The sequence below is a fragment of the Pezoporus flaviventris genome, unplaced genomic scaffold, assembly GCF_033815535.1.
Source record: "Pezoporus flaviventris isolate CSIRO_AGI_PZ_B2104156 unplaced genomic scaffold, CSIRO_AGI_Pfla_v1 ptg000031l, whole genome shotgun sequence".
In the NCBI taxonomy this organism is placed as follows: domain Eukaryota; kingdom Metazoa; phylum Chordata; class Aves; order Psittaciformes; family Psittacidae; genus Pezoporus; species Pezoporus flaviventris.
The window spans coordinates 69,183,124-69,209,615 of record NW_026892579.1 but is presented as its reverse complement, the minus strand read 5'-3'; the positions used below and the strand labels follow the sequence as shown (position 1 = coordinate 69,209,615).

The following is a 26,492-nucleotide window of genomic DNA, read 5'->3' as shown; positions in this document are numbered from 1 at the left end:
TGAAAAGAGGAACAAAGGGTTGAAGCAGTAAGAAATGATCTGCACTAAACAATCTCTTCTACTGTAGTGACAGGACAAGGGGTAATGGGTTAAAACTTAAACAGGGGAAGTTTAGATTGGATATAAGGAGGAAATTCTTTCCTGTGAGGGTGCTGAGGCACTGGAATGGGTTGCCCAGGGAGGTTGTGAATGCTCCATCCCTGGCAGTGTTCAAGGCCAGGTTGGACGAAGCCTTAGGTGAGATGGTTTAGCGTGAGGTGTCCCTGCCCATGGCAGGGGGGTTGGAACTGGATGAGGTCCTTTCCAACCCTAACTATTCTATGATTCTATTCTATGATTCAAGGTATCAGATGTGAACCTGAACTATGAGGGTACTGCACCTGTGTGCTCCCACCAGTGTTACTGCTAAATTCCCCTGGCTGGTCCAGCACTCCCTGGTTCAGGTTTTGTCAGTAAAGCTCATTAGCAGCCTACAGCAGAACACCGGCTAGATAAATGGGATGCTAGGAAGAGCTACCATGCAAACTGGGTTGTGCTTCTGACTGGCTCTCCAGTGCTGTCCTCCTGTGTCTTTGATGGCAGCAGGTGTGCAGGGTAAGATCTGCTCCTTGTTCTCTACAGGATTATTACTTTTTTGTCTTGTCATTATTTCTCAAGACTATTAACATTCTTCTTGGGTAGCAACACTCAATTATCCCTTGGTGTACTTCACTGAACACCCAGCATGACATACGAATCTTCCATAAACACTCTGCAATGCTTCTACTGCATAGCAGCATATGACAACAGTGATTTCCAACAGAAACAATTACAATGGGAACACACTAGTCACAAGTATCACCAGTTAAGTAAATGAGTCCCAGTAGGTGAGATTTTGCAGACTACCAGTGCACATCTTGACCACGTTGCGATGCCAAGGGCTGGAGGCCGAGTACTCATAACCCAGGAGCCAATGGATCTAATGAGTTTCTTTTTTATTTGAGTAAGCAGTAGTTTAATTACAGTGGTTTGATACCCATGCAATGATGTATTCTGCAAAACCAAACAGGAGCTTTCTGACGAGGGCACTATGGGCTCACAGGAGCTGACCACCCTTCCTCTGCCTACAGACCATAGAAGTGATGCTGGGTTTGGGATCTGGGTTTTACTTTGGTGTTTTTCAACTCGGCTCTCCTCTCTTCTCCAATTCTTTTGTTTCATCAATGCAGGAGAACACAGTGAGGATGAACTGGGAAAGAGCACTGCCACCACTTGATTTTAATCACAGAGCTTGCATTACTTTTCTCCATGCAAAGACTGGCTGAGAACATTGGGGCTGTTCAGCCTGGAGAAGAGAAGCTGTGTGGAGACCTCAGAGCAGCTTCTAGTGCCTAAAGGGGGCTATAAGGATGCTGGAGAGGGACTCTTCGTCAGGGACTGTAGTGATAGGACAAGGGGTGATGGGTTCAAACTGAAACAGGGCAAGTTCAGGTTGGAGATAAGGCAGAAGCTCTTCCTTGTGAGGGTGCTGAGGCACTGGCACAGGGTGCCCAGAGAAGCTGTGGCTGCCCCATCCCTGACAGTGTTCAAGGGCAGGCTGGACAGAGCCTTGGTGACACGGTTTAGTGTGAGGCATTCCTGCCCATGGCAGGGGTGTGGAACCGGATGATCTTAAGGTCCTTTCTAACCCAAACCATTCTATAATTCTATGATCTTCAGCTCCTGAAGTCACACACATAACCACATGGGAATATTGGCAAAATTTCAGCAAAAAGAATGCTATTGGCCTCCTGCATGTGCACAGGGAGCTCCATTTTCCAGGGAACTGCACGATTTGGAGATCAGTTCAGAGACTTCAAATACCCAGAAAAAGGCAATTGCTCCAACCTTCCCCTTTAACATTCAAGGTACAGTCCCATCGCATGCTCACCTACACACCAGTGTCACTGAGTGATGCTTGGGCTGCTGCCGCCTCAGATGACTAAAGCCTCACAAGAAAGTACCTGTGACCGCCTCTCCTTCCAAAGAGGCCCTACAATCCAGCACCCCCACAGACACAGCCCAAAAGCAAACCCCAGCAAACCCATGGCACAGCCACAAGCCAGCACCGAGGCTGACTCAACCACGTGCCTCGCTCAGCGTCACCACCAGAGCAGCCAAGCATGGCTACAAATACAGCAGCAAGTCCAAGTCACAAAGCAAGCCCAAAGCAAGGAGCTCTGCAATGCCAATGAGCCTGGGGCTGATGTTCTGACACTGCAGCCAAGGAGCACCATGTGTGCACATGTGTACACGTGTGCACAGCCGCCCAGACGCCAGGGGCACTGTGAGGCTCCTGTGGGTGATCATTCCACTACTGCACTGCAGCATGCAGCTCCTCGCAGAGGCAGGAAGGGCAAGACCGCAGCTCTCAGCCCACTCATGCACATCGCTGCATCGGCACAACGTGTGAGAACATCCAGCTTCCCAGGGCTCCTGCTTGCCACTTACCAACCAACATCACCCAGCTGGTGTCACAGAACCCCAGCCTGGTTTGGGTTGGAAGGGACCTCAAAGCTCCTCCAGCTCCAACCCCTGCTCCCACGGGCAGGGACCCCTTCCACTAGAGCAGCTTGCTCCAAGCCCCTGTGTCCAACCTGGCCTTGAACACTGCCAGGGATGGGGCAGCCACAGCTTCTCTGGGCACCCTGTGCCAGTGCCTCAGCACCCTCACAGGGAAGAGCTTCTGCCTAAGAGCTCAGCTCAGTCTCCCCTCGGGCAGGTTCAAGCCATTCTCCTTGGCCTGTCCCTCCATCCCTTGTCCCAAGCCCCTCTCCAGCTTTCCTGCAGCCCCTTCAGGCACTGGAGCTGCTCTCAGGTCTCCCCTTCAGGAGCCTTCTCTTCTCCAGGCTGCCCCAGCCCAGCTCTCTCAGCCTGGCTCCAGAGCAGAGCTGCTCCAGCCCTCACAGCAGCTCCATGGCCTCCTCTGAACTCGCTCCAACAGCCCCACATCTCTCTTGTGCTGCTGCCCCAGAGCTGGATCAGGGCTGCAGGGGAAGGGGTCTCCTCAAAAGGCAGCAGAGGGGCAGGATTCCCTCCATGACCTGATGTCCACTCTGTTAAACCACCACCACACCTCATTAAAACATCACCTTAGTCCTAGAAGCTGAAATAAGACAAATTGCTTTTGAGGACGTTCCTTGGCAAAGGCAGGAAGAGTCATCCTTTCTTATCCTCCTTTATTTGTTCTTTTTCTGCCTGCTAGCGTCCTCCACGTGACACAGTGTTATTGAGAAAGACACCCTCCTTGTTCTGAATGGGAAAGAGATGCTGGATTTTCCACTCCCCTGGCCAGCTTCTGCAATGGTAAATGGCTTCTCCCTGTTAAAAACATTTCTTGGCATAATCCTTCCCTGCTATGTCCAAGGATCTGCTGGTCACTGAAGTTCTCACCAGTGGCACCCATTTGGTGGCACAATGACCCTGGCACTGACACCAGCCGGATTAAACCTTTCTCCAGGCAGGAAAATCAATTCTCATTCTATTTCATTGCAAGAAAAAAATAAATTAAAAAAAAAGAAAACCTCTAAGTGCATCGAGAGCAGAGACATTGTTCTGACGTGTACAGAGAGCATCGAGAGCAAGAGACATTGCTCCAATGTGTGCAGAGAGCACCAAGAGCAGAGACATTGCTCCAACGTGTGCAGAGAGCACCAAGAGCAGAGACATTGCTCCAATGGGTGCAGAGAGCACCAAGAGCAGAGACATTGCTCCAACGTGTGCAGAGAGCATCGAGAGCAGAGACATTGCTCCAACGTGTGCAGAGAGCATCGAGAGCAGAGATATTGCTCCAACGTGTGCAGAGAGCACCAAGAGCAGAGACATTGCTCCAATGTGTGCAGACAGCACAAAGAGCAGAGACATTGCTCCAATGTGTGCAGAGAGCATCGAGAGCAGAGATATTGCTCCAACGTGTGCAGAGAGCATCGAGAGCAGAGATATTGCTCCAACGTGTGCAGAGAGCATCGAGAGCAGAGACATTGCTCCAACGTGTGCAGAGAGCACCAAGAGCAGAGACATTGCTCCAACGTGTGCAGAGAGCACCAAGAGCAGAGACATTGCTCCAATGGGTGCAGAGAGCACCAAGAGCAGAGACATTGCTCCAACGTGTGCAGAGAGCATCGAGAGCAGAGACATTGCTCCAACGTGTGCAGAGAGCATCGAGAGCAGAGATATTGCTCCAACGTGTGCAGAGAGCACCAAGAGCAGAGACATTGCTCCAATGTGTGCAGACAGCACAAAGAGCAGAGACATTGCTCCAATGTGTGCAGACAGCATCGAGAGCAGAGATATTGCTCCAACGTGTGCAGAGAGCATCGAGAGCAGAGATATTGCTCCAACGTGTGCAGAGAGCATCGAGAGCAGAGACATTGCTCCAACGTGTGCAGAGAGCACCAAGAGCAGAGACATTGCTCCAACGTGTGCAGAGAGCATCGAGAGCAGAGACATTGCTCCAACGTGTGCAGAGAGCACCAAGAGCAGAGACATTGCTCCAACGTGTGCAGAGAGCATCGAGAGAAGAGACATTGTTCTGACATGTACAGAGAGCATCGAGAGCGAGAGACATTGCTCCAATGTGTGCAGAGAGCACCAAGAGCAGAGACATTGCTCCAACGTGTACAGAGAGCATCGAGAGCAGAGACATTGTTCCGACGTGTACAGAGAGCAGAGAGAGGAGACATTGCTCCAACAGGTACAGAGAGTTCCTGGTGCCTGAGAAACCATTCCAAGGGTCAGAGACGTGGGAAATACCCTCCAAGAAACCCACTGCATGAATAACCAAGCAGCAGAGCAGTTTCCAGCAGCTCAAGTTATTTTTATGTATCCCTTGCAGCTCTTGACAGGTCAACTGCTCAGGCACAGGCTGATCAGAGCATCTGTCATCAAAATCAAGTCACACTCTCCCCCGTGTCCAACAAGACCTGTCCTACCTTGGACATGGGGTGTAAATAGCAGGGACACGGTGTGTGCATGTCTCTGCTGCCCCAGTTGCACCTGGGTCTGAACTTGGCTCCAGAAACATGCTCCAGCTGCCAAAACCCAACCAACCACCCACAGAGCTAAGGAGAGGGGAGCCGGGCACACGCTCTCCAGCCCAGCGCTCTAACTGCCTGCGCTTGCTGCCTTTGTGCGCAGCCCACGGCCAACACGTGTGAACAGGAAAACCATTCCCAATGCTTCCACCAACAGAGCAGGCAGGCTCAGCTGGGAAGAGCTCTGTCCCAGCCAGCAGCTGCCCCATGGGCTCCCCACAGCCGATACCCGCCGCAGGGACACGCAGCCTGCACAAAGACAACGCTTAGTTCCAAAGCTGATGTCAGCCAAGGAGCTTGGCCAGCGCTGGCGTTTGTCCCCTAGCCCAGCCCTCGGGGCAGGTGACAGCATCACCACTTCAGCCCCTGCTCCAGGCAGCAGGACATCTCTCCTTCCTGATGGCACAAAAAGATAACCCATCTCTGTGCCAGCACACAAACCTAGAAGCAGCAGGCACGGAGTTTGGTTTTATTTCTGAGCTTCCAACCCAACATCAAGCTTTTTGAATGCTTTAGGTTTGGAGCTGATGAAGCCCTTCTGCACTGCTTGGCAGGAGGAGGGGCACAGCAGCCTCCCAGAGCGACAATGCATCGCTGCGACCAACCCCTGCTCGCAGAGCACCAGACCTCATGGTTGCACTGTTACCACAGGAGAACACGCTGCCGACCCCAAGGCCCAGGAACAGGACTCCTGGGACAAGCGACAACCTTGTCTGCAAAGCACCAAGGGGGGCAAACACAACAAAAGTGGATGATGGTGGGCAGGAGCCTTCTCAGCCCTCGTTCCACAGGAATCACACCCTGAGCCCAGCCCAGTCTCCCCTTGTAGTGTGGAGAATGGAAGGCAGCAACCAACAGACAGGAGCAGAGTGTGGGAGCAGCAGCTTGAACAAATTCCTGCCAAATTCACAAAGCTGTCACAGCAGAGGGAGGGAAGAACATCCCTATGATATTCCGTGAGCACAGTTTGTCACTAAACTCACAGCAGTTGGCTTCTGCAGTGTTTCAACAAGTGGGAGCAAGGGTTTGTGACTGCCCAAACAGAAACAAGTTATCCGTTTTCATCTTGCTTAGAAAAATTAATTGTGCTTGAGGGAAAGTGAGTGTTCTGTTGGATTTTGGCTTTGGGGGGGTTAACTGCATTTTGGTTCAGCCAGGAGGTAAAAAAGAAGGGAGGAGGAATCACTCTTCACAGAGCATACTGTAATCTGCTGGTGAAGAAGGCCTTCCTGACCTCGGCAGCACTGGAGCAGGAGCAGTCTTGCTCACTCTGCCAGCAGCTACCTCCAGCATCTTTCCAGGGAAATTCCAGAGGAATTTTGTCTTCTGTGTCTCCCTATTTCCCATCCCAAAGAAACGGGATCCTACCTGCACCCCACTAAAGCAAAACCCAGGTTTGTAAAGATATCACTCCTTGTATCTTACAGAGGCAACAAGCAGAAGGATGATTAGAAAAGAGTCCAAGCCTGGCACCTTACCTCCAGGTACAAAGGCCAAGAGGCAAGAAGTCTGTGTTACCTACGGACATGGAGAAGTCTCCACCACCCTCAACACCCAAATAACAAGTAGATATGAGCACAGGGCTGGAAAACAAGGCAACAGAGGAGAGAACCCAGAGGCTCTTTGGAAAAGAGAGGGGGCTCTTTGTCATTCTGCATCCACAAGTGCTCAACACAACCAAATACAGCCACAGGGGCGGGGCAGAGCACACAATGAGTATTCCTCAGCGTCTTTCTGCTAACAGGGCACAGAGCAGTGAGGCTTAAACTGATGTTTCAAAGCACTCTGGCAGGTACTCAGATCCCACAGCATCTAGTACACTTGCAAAGACAGGGGTCCTTTGAGGCTGGGATTTCATCTAATCCATTTGCCATGCCTTGCTACATCCCTGTTTGGGGAGTGCTCTTTCCTGCCCACATCATCCATAGCCGAGCAACAGGTTGTAACTGCTTCTGGAGCCAGGCACTCAGAGCTGGACCTTAACCAAGCCAGATGTACAACACCAACTCCATCAGCACTGAGAGGGCAAGGGTGCGAGCAGAAAGGTTACCACATCATCACTGCACCAGTCAAGTTCAACAGCTTTCTGAAAGCAAACATAGTCCCCTCTTATTTGCTATCCCAAGACAGGAGCAGCCATCCTCCAGACTGAGCCTTGCCAGATTCATTTCCCAGAGCCCTGCTGCAGAGCTCAAACTCCCCAGGGGTCAGTGAACTGGGGCTACGCAGCACACAGTGAGCAGAGTGCTTTGAAGGCACCTGCTCCAGAGGACCATACTGTCAACTCCAACAGCAACAGTATCAGAGTGGAAAACTAAAAAAAGAATAAAAAAAAAACCAAAACAACAACAAAAAACCAAAATAATCTTCAGGCTGCATTCAGTCCATTTTACCTCTCTGATTATTTCTACAATGTATGTTTCAGAGGAAAAGCAGGCAAAGCCATTTGGAGTAGTTCTGATGATTACATGCCACTAGACAGCCCACTGGCTAAACCATTAGAAACCAAACCCAGCAGTTCAGAAATGAGATGCCAGGCTTCCTGACAATCCACGTGCATTTACAGAAAAAGCATCTTCCCTTTAGCATGTAAAAACATGTTTACTGCCAACAGACAGCAAAAGCCAAGGGCTGCAAAACCCCACAGAACACTTCAAAATGATGCATTTCATTTCCTCCCCAAGAGGGGAGGTGAAACTGCTTTCTTAAACACTCATTTTTGCTGAGCTGCAGGTGTTTATGCAACTTAATTTTGGAACTAAGCAGGAAAATTACCCCATCTTTTCAGGCAGCATTTTCCTACCAATACTCATCAAAGGGGAGGAGAAGCACCTGAAGGTCAAATGCACATGAGTGCACGTCCTGTGGGGATGCTGAGGAGGTTTAAGCTCTGCTGATTCCCAAGTAACAACAGGCACCCGAGGGCTGTGTGACACACCACAGGCGGGCTGTGCTCAGCAACATCACAATTTTAGCCAAACTGACCCAATTTCCCTGAGCAGCACTGTACAGGCCAGCACTTGGAGAAGGCAAACGCAGACATGCCTGGGGAGCTCTTGTGCCTCTCCACTGCTGCACTCATTCAGGCCTCTTTCAACAGGCACTGCAGAGCTGAACACCATTCAGGGGCCTCATCCAGCACTAACCTGGCCATGGAAAGACTGCGCTGCCCTGAAAGCCTGTGGATCAACCTCTCCACCAGCTCTGATCAACAGCAACTATCATTAGTGTCAGAGCCATACACCGATTTGAACCACACTACTCCTTTCTACGCTTCTAAACACAAAAGCTGCTGCTAGGAGCCATGCCAAAGGTCTCCTCATCCTAACCTGCTCTAGGGAAAGGTGTCCCTGCCCATGGCAGGGGGTTGGAACTGCATGAGTTTTAAGGTCCCCTCCAAGACAAAAAAGACCATGATTATAACCTGCTGTGGCAGTGGTTAACCTTGTGTTAGCTTAGACTGACCTCAGCTCCATCACCATCATATTTCATCTCCTGAATGGCTGTTTCACTCTTAGCATTAGGAAAGAGAGCAGCAGGATGAAGCTGTATGGGCTCACGATGCATTTTGTGCTGGATTCAGAAACCTGGCACCATTCTGAGCTGCAGCGAAAATGGGAAATTCTGAAACTCTTCCTAAAGCAAAACTCACTTTGCTTTCTCATGCAGTTACCATATACAGCACAACCCCCTTCAGAACAAGACAACGTGGCAAGGCTATTTACAGCATTGCTTCTACCAGCTCTTTTACTCATTTCACTTGCTGAAAAGCAGGACTGAAATGTTCTGCAATGACATGCAATTCACTGAAGTCAACAGGTAGCTTCCACAGACAGCACCCCACGGCCCTTCCAACCAAGACAACTCAAACATTTCTGCCTGCCACCCATTGCAGCGTTAATGACTGACAGTCCAAAAGGAAACCCACAAAACAACACATGGGACCTGAACTTTGCTGCTTTTGTTTTCTTTGCTACAGTACTTTCAGTCAGTTTGCTGTTCCAGAATGTATTCTGCTGTAATAATGTAACAATTCAGGTTACAAACAGAAATTCACCAATGTGTTCTTGCTTCTTCTCTCCCGAACACTACACAACGTGCTCAGTAATTACCATTTTCTCTTCTGGAAAAGGGGGAGAAAAACACTCCCCCACACCACAGGTAAAATCCCAAACGTTTCCTATAGGCCACTTCATTTGGGGAACGCAGCAGAAAGAGCTGATGAGGATGGTGAGATAGCAGGTGTTGATGTACCAAGATTACTATAGATGCTGACGTGAGACTGTAAGACTGGATCTGCGCTATATGTGAGATATGCAAACAAAAGAAAAATGGAATAAGAAGAATTTCTGTACTGTTTTTTTTGTCTCTAAAAAGATTATAATCATCCATCTGTCCAGAACTGTTATTAAGGATTATACTGGAGGAAAAATTATAGGCAGAGAAGCATAGCAAGAGCTGTATTTGTTGCAATTTCTCTTGGGACACGTAACCTACATAAGTCCTGAAGAGCAGAGGAACACCTTTCCCTTCCCTCCCTGAACTGTGAGGAAATAACATCCGAGCTCTGCTTTGAAAAGAAAGGACTGAGAAGTCCTTATAAAGATTTCTCTTTTAATAGTGATCTATTAAGATGACATCTATTTGGGTAGAAATAAAAATAATGCAATTGACTGGATGCAAACTGAAGACTCCCTATCTTACTCTTTTGTTCCATCATCCACAGAAAGTTTTTTGAACAGGATTGGCAGTGATTTTTCCGTTTAACTAAGGGACAGGAAACACCCCTCTAAACAGAGGGGGCTCTTTCAGAACAAGTACAAAACATTGACAAAGAACCCCACATGGCTCAGGGAAGGCAAGTTCAAAAGCACATCAGCTCCTCTCCTGCAGTTAAATACCAGTGTGCCTTAACCCCAGCTGCAGGCAGATCCCTGAGGAACTGGGACACGAGTTTCATGAAAACAGGAGTGTCGTGGTTTAAGCCAAACCCAGGACAAGGAGGCAAGGAGATGAAGAGGACCCTGCTAAGGTGCCTCCCTGAAGAAAAAGCCACATTTCAAACTAAGCCCTATTTCTCATCAGCAGATCAACCCAAACTCAAGCTACAGAAGACAGGGTTTCTTTGGGCCCACTGCTGATGGAGGTACTTGCACTAAATATGTGACTACCTACTGATTTCTCAGGTAATAATTCTACTAACAGACATCGTCACTATGCAAATCCCACTGCTAGAACCACACACAGTGTTTATGCAAGAACCACAGAAGACATGCTGCTTATGATCTCAGCACTTGGCTATTAGTATGTATTAAACATTGTCCTGTATTCCAGCTGACAGCAAGTCCTCCTCTGAGCCCTGGCTGCTCAGGGAATTTGCAGTACCCATACAATGCATGCACGAAACAACATCCGTGTTTACTGACTTAAAAATTAGTAAGTACAGGTTTGTGGCAGTAAAGGTGATGCCAACACAGACACCTGGAGCTGAGAAAGTCAACTGTAAGACCGAGGAGCCAGAAGCAACTTTCATTCCTACCTGGTTCAGTGCAATTTCTGACATACGGCTGCCCTCCTTCCTCTGGGACATCAGTCGTGTTCTCCTCATTCGTTTGCAGTAGCTGTCTCCCGCTCCATTTGTCTTTACTTTCCACAGAAGAGCTCAGAGCATCATAACCTAAAGTGAAAGAGCAGTAGATACATGAGACTGCACAGGGAAGGCAGCCAAAACATTTGCATTTCAAACCCCATATCCCTTGGGTTAAAACCAGCACTGTTTCTAATCCCTCTGGAAAGGCACGCTGCCATTAGCTCCACATCCCAGTTAGCCCCAGAAACATTAGGAGTCAGGTTCATTCTACCACAACTTCACAGTTTCATACTAGAAGATCATCTGGGGTTTCACAAGAAGTTGTAAGCTTCAGTCAGTTTAACAATGGAGAATCACTGTTGTTTTGGATAAAACCCAAAATAAAACAGAACAAAACAAAAACCCTACAAACCACCACACACAGCAAAACCACCTCAACTTAGCACTTGTGTAGCACTGCCCTGCTCTTAAGCATCTGCAAAATGCTGCTGAATTTTGCACAGGCTTATACAACATTTAAGCCGTTTCTGTTTAGGCTTGCAATCGAACCTGCTGCTGAAGGAGGCCTCAGAAACACAGCGCTGGACACAAACGTTTGGCACTCTCAAAATGGCTCTTCCTAAGCCCAACCACACCATTATCCCCACCCAACGCAAACCCAACGAGGTCAGAGAGTGCCTCCAAGTCACTGCAGGAGCTCCCCCTGCTCCCAACCATTAAGAAACATCTGTAAACCTCAGGGGCAAGTACTTCATATAACACTGAAAAGGGATAAACCAGGAGTCAGCCGTTTCAGACCCAGGGGGTTAAGTGCTCTTCACCATGCCCTGTCCTCCTAACAAGCGTGTCTGCACACTGACTGACCTCTCGGCTTCCCAACACCAGCCATGTGACTTTTGCTCACCGGTTTCTTTGCCAGCAAGCCCCAGACCTGGCTGCAAACCAGCTGTACACTATTGAAGCTTCAGGGCTACACACGGTTGATCAAGAATACCGAGAACACCCCCAAAACTCTATTCCCAGGCCATCAACCCAGTGAAACAAGAACCACCATCTGGAAGGCAAGGATGGAGCAAAGAGCAGCCAAATAAGGAGCCTGACACAGCACATCTTGGGCTCCAGTGAAGGATGAAAGCGGCTAGCACCAGGACTTGGCTGCTGAGAAGGCACAAGGAACTTAAAAGTGAATATTGAGAAGCGAGTGCAGGCAGCGATAGCTGGGCAAGAAACACACCAGGAAGTCAACTCGCTGGGCACCAAACCCAGTTTGTACAAGACAAATGTGAAGACACACCACACCACACCAACCACCCGCGCTCAGCAGCAGCTCAGCACATCACACCATCACACCGGAGCTGCTTCACGACCCAGGCTCAGTGCCCAGGCTGGTTTCAGGTACAAGCACACAGCAAGTAACCCCACAAAAGGTAACGCACCACTTTGCCTCATCACTCCTGGCTCTTTGCTTTACTCCCCACTTCAGCTTTGCCTTGGTGCTGTGAAGTGAAACTATTTTAGCAATGTCAACAAAAGCAGCTGGCTCGTTTGCATGATGTTCTTGGCACAAGGCTGGTCAGCCTTGGATATGCCATGTCTGCCTCACAAGCTGGATGCGTGTGCTCATGTGTCAGTCCTCTGCATCCTATGTAGGTTGAGATCCAAGGAGGAAAAAAAAACCTTCTCCTGCATCCGCCTGAGGCAGGCACGCAGCCCAAATCAGCTATCTCACAGCAGAGACCTTGAGCACACCCAATAACAAACAGCACTTGAGAGAGACTTCCATATACCCATCCATCTTTCCACCAAGCAGAACATGGGCTTTCTCACAAGCGCTTTGCTACTGAAGCTACTCTTCACGTGCCTATCACCGGTACTGCCCATGGACTGTCTCCTGTGTTGTGGCAGGGCCTGGCTGTCCTGTCCACTGAGAACATGCAATTGTCTGTCCAACATCTACGGAACCTTGGGACAATGGGAAACAGCCGGCTCTACTCCATGCAGGGAATTCATTCACAGCACCAGGGGTCCATGGAAGCTGGAGTCTGCACCCAATGCCTGAAGCTTCAAAACCACCTTGAAATCTGAGCTATTCCCCATTTTGACCAGCACTTTGGAGACGGATCACAAGCAAAGAGCAGTGGAAAATTCAGCTCTAGAGGCAATGTCTCGGATAAAGGAAAAGGCTCTTTGCAGCTCCAAACCCTTTTGTTACATTTTCTGACAGATTCCATTGAGAGAGGTGCCCAGCCTGAGACCTCTTTGTCTTGCCCGTGGCAGCTCTCCTGTCGCTCCACCAGTGGAGAGGCAATGCCTGGAAACTTGCATCCCACGGCAAGCACAGCAATGCTCCAATGCTCCCAAGGCAGGCAGGTGTGTGCCTGTCTGAGGAACATCCACAGCTGCACCAGCAGCCTCAAGCACCCCTCTTTTCTAAGCAAGAAGTGTTTAACTCAGTAAACTAAGCAGGGGTATTTGAAGCTTCAAGGACTTTGCACTTGTGACGCTTTACAAACTTTAGAGAATGCTGTTTGTTTAGTCTGTGAGCAGGGGCAAGAGCTTACACTGCAAGCTAAACATACACAAACAGCACTTTCTCAGGAGGAGCACGTGTAATAGTGCAACATCAGGCATCTCCCATAATAATAAACACGCCGGTAACCCGAGCTGAGCAGTTCAGCTCCTCACACGAGCCCTTTCCAAAGCAGAGATCCGTCCCCAAGCACCACTGCTGCACCACGGCACAGAGAGAAGGCAGGAGGAGAACCTGCAAGGGCTACAGCACCCATAGGTTCTGCACAGACCCTCCTGCTGCCCCAACCAATAACACCTCTCCCTCCCAGAGGGCAAACCTCTCCAAGCGAGAGGTAAAGAAGAAGAAAGTCATCTGAGGTGACTTTGGAAGGGGAAAAGCTTAATTTGGCATTAAAAATGTTTATAAAGGCTACACTCGGCATTCACACAAATCAGCGTAAATAGCAGCAGAGCTGGTCCATGGGTGAACTTGTTGGGATGTGGCTCTGACTTGCACCGTTAAAAGCTCTCCTCTGGTACTTCCAGGTTCAAGCAGGGTTGGTTGTTCCACAGCAGGACTCGCAATCTGCTGACCCCCAAATCCTGCCTTTGGTATCTCCTCTCTGAAACACACTTGGCTTGACAGAGCTATAGAAAACAGAAGTTACAAAAACAGGGAGATGCTTTTGCAAAGGTCTGACCTTCCAAGGATTTCCCTGTGAAAACAGGGACACATCAAGATCCTAACCTTGCTAACAAGGACACTTTATGACGAGTACCAGGGGGCCACAGGCAGCTCAAAGCCTGGCCCCGGGGCATAGCCTGCACACCCATCACCCTCCCAGGAACCTGGATCTGTGTGCTGACAGATTCAGTGACAGAGGAACTGGTGCCAGCTGTGGTTTAACCCTTCACACGTGCATACAGCACAGACCTCACCATCTGGTGGGTGCAGCAGGCACCACCCTTCTGAGCTGGCAGCATCTCTCCCTGCTTCAGCTGCTGGCACAAGGCAGAATCACCACCACCAAGGAGTGCTGCAGCACCAGCGACATCACCTCGGCCATAGCACCCCACCACGACCGGGACGACAGCATGACCCCAACACCATGGCCAGACCCAGCTTCCACAGCACCTTCCCATGCCAGCAGTGCCCAAGGAAGCTGTGGCTGCCCCGTTCCTGGCAGTGCTCAAGACCAGGCTGGACGGGACTTGGAGCAAGCTGCTCTAGTGGAAGGTGTCCCTGCCCATGGCAGGGGGATGGAGATGGATGAACCTTGAGGTCCTTTCCAACCCAAACCATTCTGTGATTCCCACCTGCACTGGTGAGGGCCCTCCTTGGGCTGCCACAAAACCACAGCAGGAGCATCAGCACCTCAGGCTCTCATGTGGAAAACACACAAGTATACTCTGACCTACAAATATTACACAATCACCTCCTCGGGCCAGCTTCAAAAAGGCAGATGCCAAGAGCACAAGTTCTCTTTGAGAACAGATTTTTTGCAACATGTGCTTTTGGCTCCTCAGTTCTGACTGTGCAACCCTTCATTCACCTGTTCCAAGGCAGAGCTTACGCTGACTTGAAGCTCCACATCAGCTGCCAAAGGCTGCAGGGCCTAGGCCCTGATGTCACTAAATGAGGGCCCCATCCCTTGATTTCAATATACACTAAAATCACAGCCAGAAAAATGTAGAGCAAAATTCCAATATCCTGCAGAGAGGCTACAAGAACAGCAAGGAATGAGCAAAACTCTTCTTTCCACAGAGAAATAGGAAAGGTTGCAAGAAGAAAGCAAATGGCTTTCTTTCTTCTTGCAGTTAATTCAGAACTGGACGATTTTTAATGGGAAGCACGGCAAAGACATTTCTGTCATTTTCTCAGCAGAGGCAAAGACTATTGAACATCTTGCATTAGCTACACTGTCGTTTGGTTCAGGCCAGCGGACAAATTGGACATTTTTCTTATTAATGTCTTAGCTGCTGGCGTTAAAATAAAGTAATACCATGACATCTTTAAAAACTTTGCTACAATAGACAGTTTTTCCACAGTTCTGGAGCATGGCATATTTCAAAGCGGATGAATTATGCTTTTCAAGCACTAAACATCACCACAAGGTACTTTCCACAACTCCAGTTACCCAGCACCAGTTTTGCATTACACACTGAGAACCCAGGTTACGGAGAGCTTATTTGTGCCTCTTCCCAGAGACGTTCCCACGGACAATGAGCACACGAGTCATTTTTCCCTGTCGCCGTGACCGCACTGCAGCTCACAGTGCAACAAGGCAATGCAGGCGGTGCGCTTCCACGGGCTGTGCCTCTGAAGGTGACAGGGAGCACATCAGTGGTGTGCTCCTGCCCGGCAGCCTGCTGGGAACAGGCTCTCCAGAGAGAGCTGAGCTCTTCTGCTCACACTCATGAAAACGAAGCCGAGTGGAACGAAGAACTGACCGCGCTGCTCAGGACTTCTGCACACTGCGTGCGACTCAGATCCCCAGGCTGAGCTCAAGAGCTCCTTACGCTATTCCAGAAGGCTCTGTCTGGAGTTTACGACTTCCAGCCCTGCAGAAGCACAGCTCAACACATCCTATCGGCACTTCTCAGCATGAAGATTCCTGCTTTATGATGGGACACGACACCCCTGTGCGCCCCGACAGCACACCAATTGCAGACAAGCATATTTATTTCCAGCATCAAGGCACAGGAATCCCAACAAGCCCAAAACACGGCAGGGCCTCAGAGCAGACATCCAGTTTCTAACAGGAGACAAAGAAACCTGGTGCAGAGCTCAGGGTCCGGCATGACTTTGATAGCTGAATGCAACAAAACCACCCCAATTCACCTCCGTAAGATGTGACAGAAGTTAGGTGAGATAAGCTGACAGAGGGCAGATTGAAGCTCTTCCCTGTGAGGGTGCTGAGGCCCTGGCACAGGGTGCCCAGAGAAGCTGTGGCTGCCCCATCCCTGGCAGTGTTCAAGGCCAGGTTGGACACAGGGGCTTGGAGCAAGCTGCTCCAGTGGAAGGGGTCCCTGCCCGTGGCAGGGGTTGGAGCTGGAGGAGCTTTAAGGTCCCTTCAACCCAAACCACTCTGTGATTTTACCTGCCTTGCCCTCAGCCACATGGCTTCCCATCAAAGACTATTTCCCACACAGGTTTCCTTAACAGAGCTACACAGATGAAGACCCTTTTAAATCTTTTTATTGTGCTATAAAGGAGCACAACTGCATGTTCGGACTGGTCCTTACTTCTGGTCCAGCAGCACTGAGTGGCTGTAGACCAGAGGAGACACCACAATGCATGACACCACACACAAGCAGCCCCTGCCCTACATGCTGCACTATCCAAGCAATACAACAAGCAATACAGCAAGCTCACACTAATCATGAGGCTGAGCATGTAATGCATACACACAGCCTCTCCTCCAAGTGTATCCCCCCATGTGAGGGAGAGAAACTTAGCAGCATCTTTCTCTCCAGGCTGCTGATTAAAAACCAAATACCCCCCATGTCCCCATCACTGAAATCAGGTCATTTCATAGAATCATAGAATGGTTTGGGTTGGAAAGGACCTTAAGATCCTCTAGTTCCACACCCCTTGCCATGGGCCTGGCCATGAAGCAATAAGGTCATTTCATTAACGTCTCCAAAACCATCCATTACCCCGTAATTAGTGGAAAATAGCAACAACAGCAAAACATTAAGAGGAAGACAAGTGTGTGAATCAGGGTCTCGAGGTTTGCTAAGGAAAGGTCATGGAAAGCTCTCCTGCATCGGGCTGGTGTATGGTGGTACTGTGACACGAGTGTATTGCAGCCCTTCTCATCCAGGATGGGGCCGAGTCATTGGACAAGTTTAAATTAATGGGGAGGGCACTAAAAACTACACTGGCATGATGCTCAGCTGGGGGAAACTGGGATAACTCCTTGAGCTCTGGTGCAGGAACTGATTTACAGCAGTGGAGGATGTGGCCCCATAATGCTGAGGAGCAGTGAAGATGCCATGTGCTGGTGAGCAGCAAGCTGGAGCAGTGCAGAGCTGACAGAGCCAGCCAAAGGGCCAGATCTATCACCATGGCCTCCCACAAGCACGATGCACGGCTGCCAGGGACTGCGCAGAGCTGGCCGAGCCCTCGGCTCTCACGGACAGCGAAGGACTTTCCATGCAGACTGCTGGATCCTGCTGGCCAACACCAAAGCCAGCACAGCTCTCCTGGAACACGCCTGCCCTCCTTCCTCTCGTCTGTCCCTTCTATCCATTGTTCTGATGGTAGCAGTTCTGGAGGCCAGTTTTACACACTCCCCTTTGAGCTCACTGAATCATCTGCCTCTCCCTGAAACTCTCCTCCACTGTATACAAAAGGGAAGTATTTCTGGAGAAGAAAAAAGCTGGAAGAGCCAAGCACAGTCACCCTGTTAAGAGAGCAGCAGGGGGGGAGCAGCAGTGTGGTTACCTCGAGACAGACCAGGGGAATCCTCTCCGCAGAGCAGGACTCAGCTGAATTCACCACAGCATTGCTCAAGTTGCCCTTCTCACCCCTGCCCTGCAAGTAAGTGCCCAGGCAGGCCCTGCTCACGGGTTTATCACATCTCCTGCAGGTTGTCACAGCACAATCTGAGCTCAGGACTGCATAAGCAGTTCATAACTGATTATCTTTCTTTGTAGAGTGGTTTGGGAGATGCTTTCCTTTCAAAATCATCAGCAGCAAAGACCATAAATAGAGCATCCTCAGGGGGGGGGAATTAAAAAAAATCAAACAAAAAACCCAGCAACCCAGCACCCGGCTTTGAAGAGCAGCCTGTTCTTCACAGCTGATTTCAAAGCTGTTATTTCCACATATGCCAACCTGCCGAAGGGCTGGGAAGAAGACCCACCACTGCTGTTAATACTTGTATAACATGAGTAGGGCACAGAGGCCAGAGCCAGGCACTTAACAAACAGGAGATGGTCCCTGCACCAAAGGCCTCCAAACCTAACTAGGCACAGAGCAGGAGCTGTAGGCGCAGGGCAGACGCACAGCTTGCTTGGGAAGAACACAGGATGTCTGAGAGCAGCATCACGGGATGTGCTCCAGAACCAGGGAGCACACCTTTCACTGCACAGCGCCAGCCCTGCCTCCGAGAGCTGCCAGCGCCGAGAGCCGCTCACAAGGCAAAGGCACAGCTAAGGAAGACCTGCAGCCTGCAAACGGGAATGACAGAGGAGACCTCAGGGTCCCGGTGTAAGCAGGCACTGCAGGAGTGTCTTAATGGTGAGCGTGACTCACCTGAACTAACTGCAGCATTGCTCAAGGCACCAGAGCACCAGGACATCCCGGTGCATTCCCTGCTGCTGAGCAGCACCTCATCCCCTGCTCACAGACCTCCCCTCCTCGCCACTTCTGCAAATCACAGAATGGCTTGGACTGAAAGGGACCTTAAAGCTCATCCAGTTCCAACCCTGTGCAGTGGAAGGTGTCCCTGCCTATGGCAGGGGGCTGGAACTGGATGAGCTTTAAGGTCCCTTCCAAATCAGTGATTCTCTGAAAGCACTGCCTCTGTACCCCTCTTCCCTCACAGGCACTCTCAGAGGAGCAAGGCGAAAGACCAGGTACACCTCTGGAACAACGCAGCCTCTGTGCTCCCATGCACTCACCTTCTCAGTTCCAGTGCTCCCACCGAGCCCGACATGGGTACCACACACCTCCAGACAGACAGACAGTCACCAGCTCTCCCCAGCAAAGAGCACAGAAGCCCACCAAGGACCTCAAGAAGCTTCTGCCCCTCCCGGTCATCACGAGCCCTCATGAGCAACACCTGGGAGCAGCACTGCAAACTCAGCCCTGGCAGAGCACGCTCTGCAGGTCAACAACAGCACCACATGGAGAGCAGCAAAACAGGTGATTTGGGGGTTATTTTAACTCTGAAAAGCTACCAACCACCTGAAAGTGCCATTCCCACGTGTTCTGCTTCAGTCTTCCCCTGCTCCCAGCCTGAAGGCAAAGAAAACTTTAAGGTCAGGAAGAGCTTTCCTAGAATCACAGTGGTTTGGGTTGGAAGGGACCTGAAAACTCCTCCAGCTCCAGTCCCTGCCACGGGCAGGGACCCCTTCCACTGGAGCAGCTTGCTCCAAGCCCCTGTGTCCAACCTGGCCTTGAACACTGCCAGGGATGGGGCAGCCACAGCTTCTCTGGGCACCCTGTGCCAGCGCCTCAGTACCCTCACAGGGAAGAGCTTCTGCCTAAGAGCTCATCTCAGTCTCCCCTGTTTGGGCAGGTTCAAGCCATTCCCCCTGCCCAGAGTACCCCTTGCAGCGCTGGCATCCATGGGCACCGCATGAACCTTTGCATTTGGGGTTGCTGGGCAGCACCCACAGCTCTGACCTTCATCACCTGCGGCACTTTGTGCAGCAAAGCTTGGGGGATGGAAAAGCATCTTTGCAAGAGATCACAGAATCACAGAATCCACCAGGATGAAAAAGCCCTTTAAGCTCATCCAGTCCAACCCTTACCCCAGCACTGCCAAGGCCACCACTAACCCATGGCACTGAGGCCTCGTCTCCACGCGGTGTGAACACTTGCAGGGACGGTGACTGCAGCCCTGCCCTGGGCAGCCTGTTCCAATGCCTGAGCACCCTCTGGGGCAGGAATTGTTCCTCAGCTCCATCTAAACCTGCCCTGGTGCAGCTTGAGGCCGTTTCCTCTTGTCCCATCCCTTGTTCCTTGGGAGCAGAGCCCAGCCCCTCCTGGCTCCATCCTCCTGTCAGGCAGCTGTAGGGAGCCATCAGGTCCCCCCTGAGCCTTCTCTTCCCCAGACTGAACCCCCCAGGTCCCTCAGCCCTTCCCCATCACACTTGCGCTCCAGGCCCTGCACCAGCTCCGTTGCCCTTCTCAGGCCCTGCTCCAGGACCTCAATGTCTCCTCTCTTGGAGTGGGGGGCCCAGAACATAAACACTTTGAAAACTCCACTCCTGGCTGCACAAGTCAAAGATAAGCCACACACAAACCGCAGCCTGCAGCCAGAACATGAGGTAATGACTTAAGAGATGGAAGTTTAATCCCCACTCTGCCACAAACTCACTGTGACCTCAACCACATGCTCCATGTCTCTGTCACGGATTTCACTCTCCATCTGTCTCAGCTCTGCACAAGACCTGCTTCTCCCTACATGTTTGTATGATTCTTAGCAGGAGGCAGATGCAGTAACTAAACACACCACAGCAGTGCCCTAATGGGGAGGACAGGCTGAAATCTAGACGCTGCATGATGCAAACTGAATTTTTCTGTTTAAGGTACTTAGGGCATCCCTCGTGCACAGCAGCTAAATGCCAACAGAGTGCTTCCCTTTTTCTCCCCTAAGCAGCAGTAGCCTCACTCCTGCTGCAGAACAGTGAGGACTTGGGCTCACTGCGCAAGAAGGGCCTTAAGGGGTGAGGGAACAATGTGCTGCAGCACTTCATCTCTGTGCCAACCCTGGACCACACCACAGTGATCACACACCCCGTTACCAAGGGTGCTGAGTATCAGCAGCTCAGCCAGGCACTGGGAAGATGCCTTAACCAGGAGCACGCTTCACCTCTTTCACTCGCTTCAAAACCCCAGAAGTCTTCCCAAAACAGATTTTAAGTAACTTTACACAGATGGCATGCATCCCATTTTACCTTCCCAAAGGGTAGGGGTAAAGCCAAAAGCAACAGCATTTTTTCCTCCAGGAAAGCAGAGCAGGAATGAGATGAAACAGTCTCTTTCAAGAACATGAAAGCATGGAAGAACATTGATTTCTCTAAATTTATGAGCTCTGTGACGTCCTATATTCTTACAGAACAGGCATTTTGATAGAGGCTTTTATTTACAGATAAACAAGAGGGGGGGTTAGGAACCACCTGATCACTCAAAAGCTAGCTCTTCAGGTCTGCTAGCTCTCCAGGTCAGTAAAACACCTCCACCTCAGACCCGGCAGAAGGTGTAACTCATCTCTAATGCTCAGACTCCATGGGAGCCATGGATTTCTGTGTACGCTTCTCCACCATCATGAACAGTGCTGGGGTTAGGTTTGTTAAGTGAAGATAAGATTTCCGGTCAGCTGTCTTATGCCAAAACTCGTCACTGGAGATGTGATTGCTGCCAGCTTCCCGGACTGTTCACTACCCGGTTGTGCAGAAATTCATGTTTTCTTAATTGTTCCTCTCAGCTTGACCATTACGCTGTGCATTCACTTCATGCTCTACACAGAAGTGCAAAGAAACTGCTTAGCACCTGGTAAAAATACCATTTTTAGATCTCCCTAACATGCCTCCTGGGATCCAGCTCTAAACTAAACAGTACTTTTCTTCTTATAATCTTCACATGCCTCTAGGAATTTTCCTCGTTTTTCCTTGGTCATTCCCCTATTCCCCTGCTTACAACACACACGATACTCAAGGTGATGGTTTCCCACTGATCTACATAACAGCACTCGGTATTTTTAACCTGATTCCCTACCCCAGTTTCTCAGGGGTCTCTCCACTGGCCCTCTCACACCAGTAACATGTCACCAGTTACAAATGGAAGGTCCGGATGCTGTCAATGTCTTCTCTGCTGCCTGCCAGGTACAATTTCCACTGTGCCCTGCACCATGCACCTCTCCTGACAGAGCTGGTGCCCGCTTCTTCTGCCCTGTGATATTCCAGGAATGGGACAATCTCCTAATACTGCCCAGCTAAGTCTGGGTTTGTCTCCCATTGCATCTGTGGCTGCTACAGAGGTGAATTTCAGGGACATAACAATGCAGCTTCCTTTGCACTGCCCTGCAGCAGATGTCAGCGCTTTTTTTCTCTTCCCTAATAAACTGGAAGTTTTCAGAGGCACAAAAAGAAGATGGGCAATAAATACCCCTCCCTAGTGTGTCCTCAGGGCAGCTCGTCTCCCTGACCCAAGCTCCTTCCAGCCACGCTCCCTGCCATGGCGGCTGGGCAATCCCAAAGTGGATTCAGAACTCCAAAGTTCCCTGCTCTTTCCCTGTTCTGCATCTCACCGAAACTCTCTCTGAGCTCCCTTTTCTGCTGTCAGCAACCTCCTCAACTCAATTCACCAACCCTCCCAGCTGCCAGCTATCCAAAATGCTGGTCAAAAATCTCCCTGAGCCACTGTCCAGAACATGGGCTTCGGATGGAGCAGTGAAGTCAACAGGAAAGGTCCCTCTGACTTCAGAGGGGAGGGAAGGGGAAAGGGAAGGCAAAAAGGGCAAGAATTGCAGCAGTAAGAGTGGGCTATGGGTTGCTGCCCTGATCAGCCCAGGCTGCTGCATCAAACTCACACATCTTTTCTCATGGCAGACAGCAAGGAAAAAATTATCAACTCTGAACCAAGAATAACCTAAAGCTGATTTCCCATCAGTAACAGTGCTACTTTCTTGTCCTGGCTTCAGCAGTAGCAGTCATTTTTCTCCTTCTTAGTAGCTGGTGCAGTGCTGTGGTTTTGACTTTCAGCCTGGGAACAGCAGCTGATAACACCGATGGTTTTAGCTGCTGCTCAGTAATGTTTACTCTGACCAAGGACTTTGTAAGTCTCATGCTCTGCCAGGGAGGAGGGGAAGCTGGGAGGAAGCAGACACAGGACACCTGACCCAAACTGACCAAAGAGGTATTCACAGAATCACAGAACAGTCAGGGTTGGAAAGGACCTTAAGATCATCCAGTTCCAACCCCCCTGCCATGGCCAGGGACACCTCACACTAAGCCAGGTCACCCAAGGCTCTGTGCAACCTGGCCTTGAACACTGCCAGGGATGGAGCATTCACAGCTTCCCTCAGCAACCCAAACCAATTCCATACCACAGCACGTCATGCCCAGTATATAAACTGCGGGCAGTTACCCGGAAGGGTTAGATCACTGCTCGGTCAGGCTGGGTATCGGTCAGCAGGTGGTGAGCGGTTGTATTATCTCCCCTGGTTATTTCCCTTATCGTTATTGTTATTATTGGTGGTAGCAGCAGTGGTTTATGTTATACCTTAGTTACTGAACTGTTCCTGTCTCAACCCGTGGGAGTTACATTCTTTCGATTCTCCTCCCCATCCCTCCGGGAGCTGGGGGAAGAAGGGGGGAGGAGTGAGCAAGCGGCTGCGTGGCTCTGGGCTGCCAGCTGCGCTTAAATCAGAACATTTCTACACAGTTCCGAGATCCTGTGGCTGCTTCAACCTGGAAAACAAGACTTCACGTGGCTGAAAAAGCAGTAATTGAGATCCTCATTGTCACCAGACAGCCCCCTGGCTCTTGGAAGGCTTGGGTGATGCGCTGCAGTAGCACAACTCTCTGATGGAGATACTTACCTTTGAAAGAGCAGTGAGAAATGAGCTGTTTCCAAACCCACGTGACAGAGGCAAATACCTGGTTTGATGGGAGTATTTTTGTTTTGGCACTGCCCCTTCCCTCCCAGTTACATATTTCTCTCGTAACTTGGAGCTGACACAGCGGGAAGAAGGATGGTTGGAGTCAGAGTAAATGTTTTAGTCGACCTGGAATAAAGTATTTTATTTTGGTTTAGTTTGTCCTCTTTTGCACTTGTAGCTGAATATAATTCTGCAGAATTAAACGTAGTCTCAAAATACCATAGAGACATGCTGGGAAAAGAAGCAGAGCAGCTCTTCCTCCCCCACCCCTCAAAAAGAGAAAAGAAACCATGACTTTTCACCAGGAAAATTCTCCAGGAAATCTTTACAAATCCTTTACAGAGCCCTACAGTCTACAAGAAATGTCACCCTTGCAGCTCTGCTGCGCACTCGGCAGTGAGCCCACCCTGCAAGCCAAGGGCTATGTCTGTGTCTGGAGGGGAGCCCCAGCAGAGAGGACCCTGCATCCCAAAGCAGCATCTCCGGGGAGGTACCGGAGGGAAGCAGCCTAGGCAGGGGGCTCCCCATTGCTCCTCCAGCTCTGCGGAAAGCCTGGAGCTGACTCCTGAAGGATGCAGTCCTGGGGCTGCCAAAAGAGACGGAACAAACAGAAACAGAGCAGAGAAAGGCAGGAGGAGCACGAGCAGATCCTGCTCCCTCAGTGAACATGACGCTCCCATGGCTGGTGGATGGAACAGGCCTGCTGTGGCCCTCCAGCGAGCTGGGTCTTGAAAGCACTAAAAATAAGCCACCCCTTTCAAGAAAGAAAGAAAGAAAGGAAGGAGAAAAAGAGACTGTTACAAGCCCTGGCTCCCAGTCTGGTGCCTGAACACCAGAACACTCTGATCATGGGGGGGCTACCACAAAAGAACAGAGGAGGGGTTTTTTTATGCTCTTCTCCACAAAGATAAAGGACAAGAAATGAATCTTGCAAAAAAATAAACAAGCAAGAGGGAAAAGGGAGCTTTTTTTTGTGTCCAGTTTCAATACAAACATGGTTTTCAAGTTAAAAAGACTATTTCCCCCTTCCCTTTGCCCTACAACTCTTTTCCTCTTGTGTTTCCATGCAACAACACTACATAAATCTGTAACTGATATTTGTTTAATGGTTATTATTTACTGGTTCCATAGTTCTGGAAACATACACAGGCACTTCGCAGCATAGAGACAAGGTCTCGGCCCCAGAGGATACATCTGCTCTGGTATTCAACTCCACTGCACAACGCTGAAGCTGGATTTTGCTGCCCTAAAAGCACCCTTCATGTGCTATGAAATTCAGGAAAGCTCCCTGACAGCCAACAGGGAAATACAAAGCAGGGAACCTCACCAAAAGACTTAGGAGACATGCCAGAGGGCAGCCTGGGTTTTGCAACCTTCCCACATCTCCCCACCTTGCACTAAAGCATCTCATTTAGCCATATACTACACTGGCACGGGTGAAATTGCAGTGGAGCTGCTGTGAGAATGGGGCATAAAACATAATGAAATGAGAGCATGGAGATGGGAAATGACAAATGAGCAGCTGGGGACATGGGTGGGAAGTTAGGCCTTGCAGATGGGCAATACTTGTCCTTTTTCCATTCAGAAAACCCGTGAGACTCAAGTTCCATCACAGACAAGAACTGCCAGAGGGGAGACTGAGCTGAGCTCTTAGGCAGAAGCTCTTCCCTGTGAGGGTGCTGAGGCACTGGCACAGGGTGCCCAGAGAAGCTGTGGCTGCCCCATCCCTGGCAGTGTTCAAGGCCAGGTTGGACACAGGGGCTTGGAGCAAGCTGCTCTAGTGGAAGGGGTCCCTGCCCGTGGCAGGGGTTGGAGCTGGAGGAGCTTTGAGGTCCCTTCCAACCCAAACCAGTCTGTGACTCTGTGACTCTATGCTGATGGCAGCTGTTGGCCTCGTAACTGATGCTGCGCCATTTTCCCTACAAATCTGACCTACCTGCACTAACACATCCCCCTCATTCCTGTGTGAGGCTCACATTAACACTGGGTAGCAAGAGCCACAGAAGGAACCACCACAAGGAGCTCAAGAGGCTATGAAGGCTCACAACTCATACAGCCTCTTAGAGGTCTTACCTCCTTCACTCAACCTTGTTCTCTGCCACTAGCCAGCTGGTCTGGGGCTGCCACAACCAGCTAGCCACAGGCAAATAGGCTGTAAGAGCAGGAGAGAACCATCCATCATCCTCCTCATGGGAAACCTGCTTCTTCTACAAAGCAGGCAGAAGCACAAGGCTCATATGCTGCTAGACCAGCAGCTCCAGCTCAAGGAAAGAAGCAAAGCACTAGTTCCAGCCAATCTTCCAGGTGCTATCCTCTTTATCAACCCTCAACATCATCCCTCCTCACTAGCTCTCCAGCCAACAAAACATCCCTGTGATTACCACGAACTGTGCCTACCAAGAGTCCCAGCTGTGTGCAGGCTTCTGCCCTCATTCTGACTGATCCATGCGTCACTAAGCCAGGCTGAAAATTACCTTAGTGGCATCGAGTCTTTTCCCCACGGAACCTGCTTAATTAAATATTGAAAGAGCTATTACCTTTCACGGATGCCTTTGCACTGTCTGTGTCCATTATTTATAACACAATGTATTCATTATGCACTTTATCCCATGCTCCTATCTGCTGATCTCATAACAGGCCCTCAAAAACAATTTTGAGCAATTAATCCTACCTTAATTACAGACAAATATGTATGGAAGCCCCAGGACACCTCTTTCTTATATTTATTAGAAGCCAGTAAACACACCTAGAACTAAACCTGGTAATGAGGACAAACAGGACAAAGCCCACCAGCCCTGGGAATCCCACAACTGGAGGCACATTTTAAACTGCCACAGTAGAATTGCCACGTTTGTCTGTCTGGAAAAAGTAAGATGTGTCCTACTGCAGCTCCCCTCCCACGCCAGGCTCCTCTAACGCAACCGCAGCACCAGACACTGCCTCCCCTATTCTGGCTCACGCTGCGGTAGGAGCCAAGGTCACCCCGCAGAACACCTCGCT

General features: G+C 50.2%; 1 protein-coding gene across 5 annotated transcripts in view; it reads right to left on the bottom strand.

Annotated features, from left to right (window-relative positions):
• SLC24A3 (solute carrier family 24 member 3) overlaps positions 1 to 26,492 on the bottom strand; it is a 167,880-nt gene that overhangs the window by 126,979 nt on the left and 14,409 nt on the right. For 2 of the 5 annotated variants that reach the window (XM_061461777.1, XM_061461778.1), the window contains exon 2: positions 10,591 to 10,728. The gene's annotated coding sequence lies outside the window, so the exon portion shown is untranslated. Of the gene's footprint in view, positions 1 to 10,590; positions 10,729 to 17,602; positions 17,711 to 18,783; positions 19,009 to 26,492 lie in introns of those variants that run through there. The other 3 variants (XM_061461774.1, XM_061461776.1, XM_061461775.1) reach the window with 3 other exon arrangements.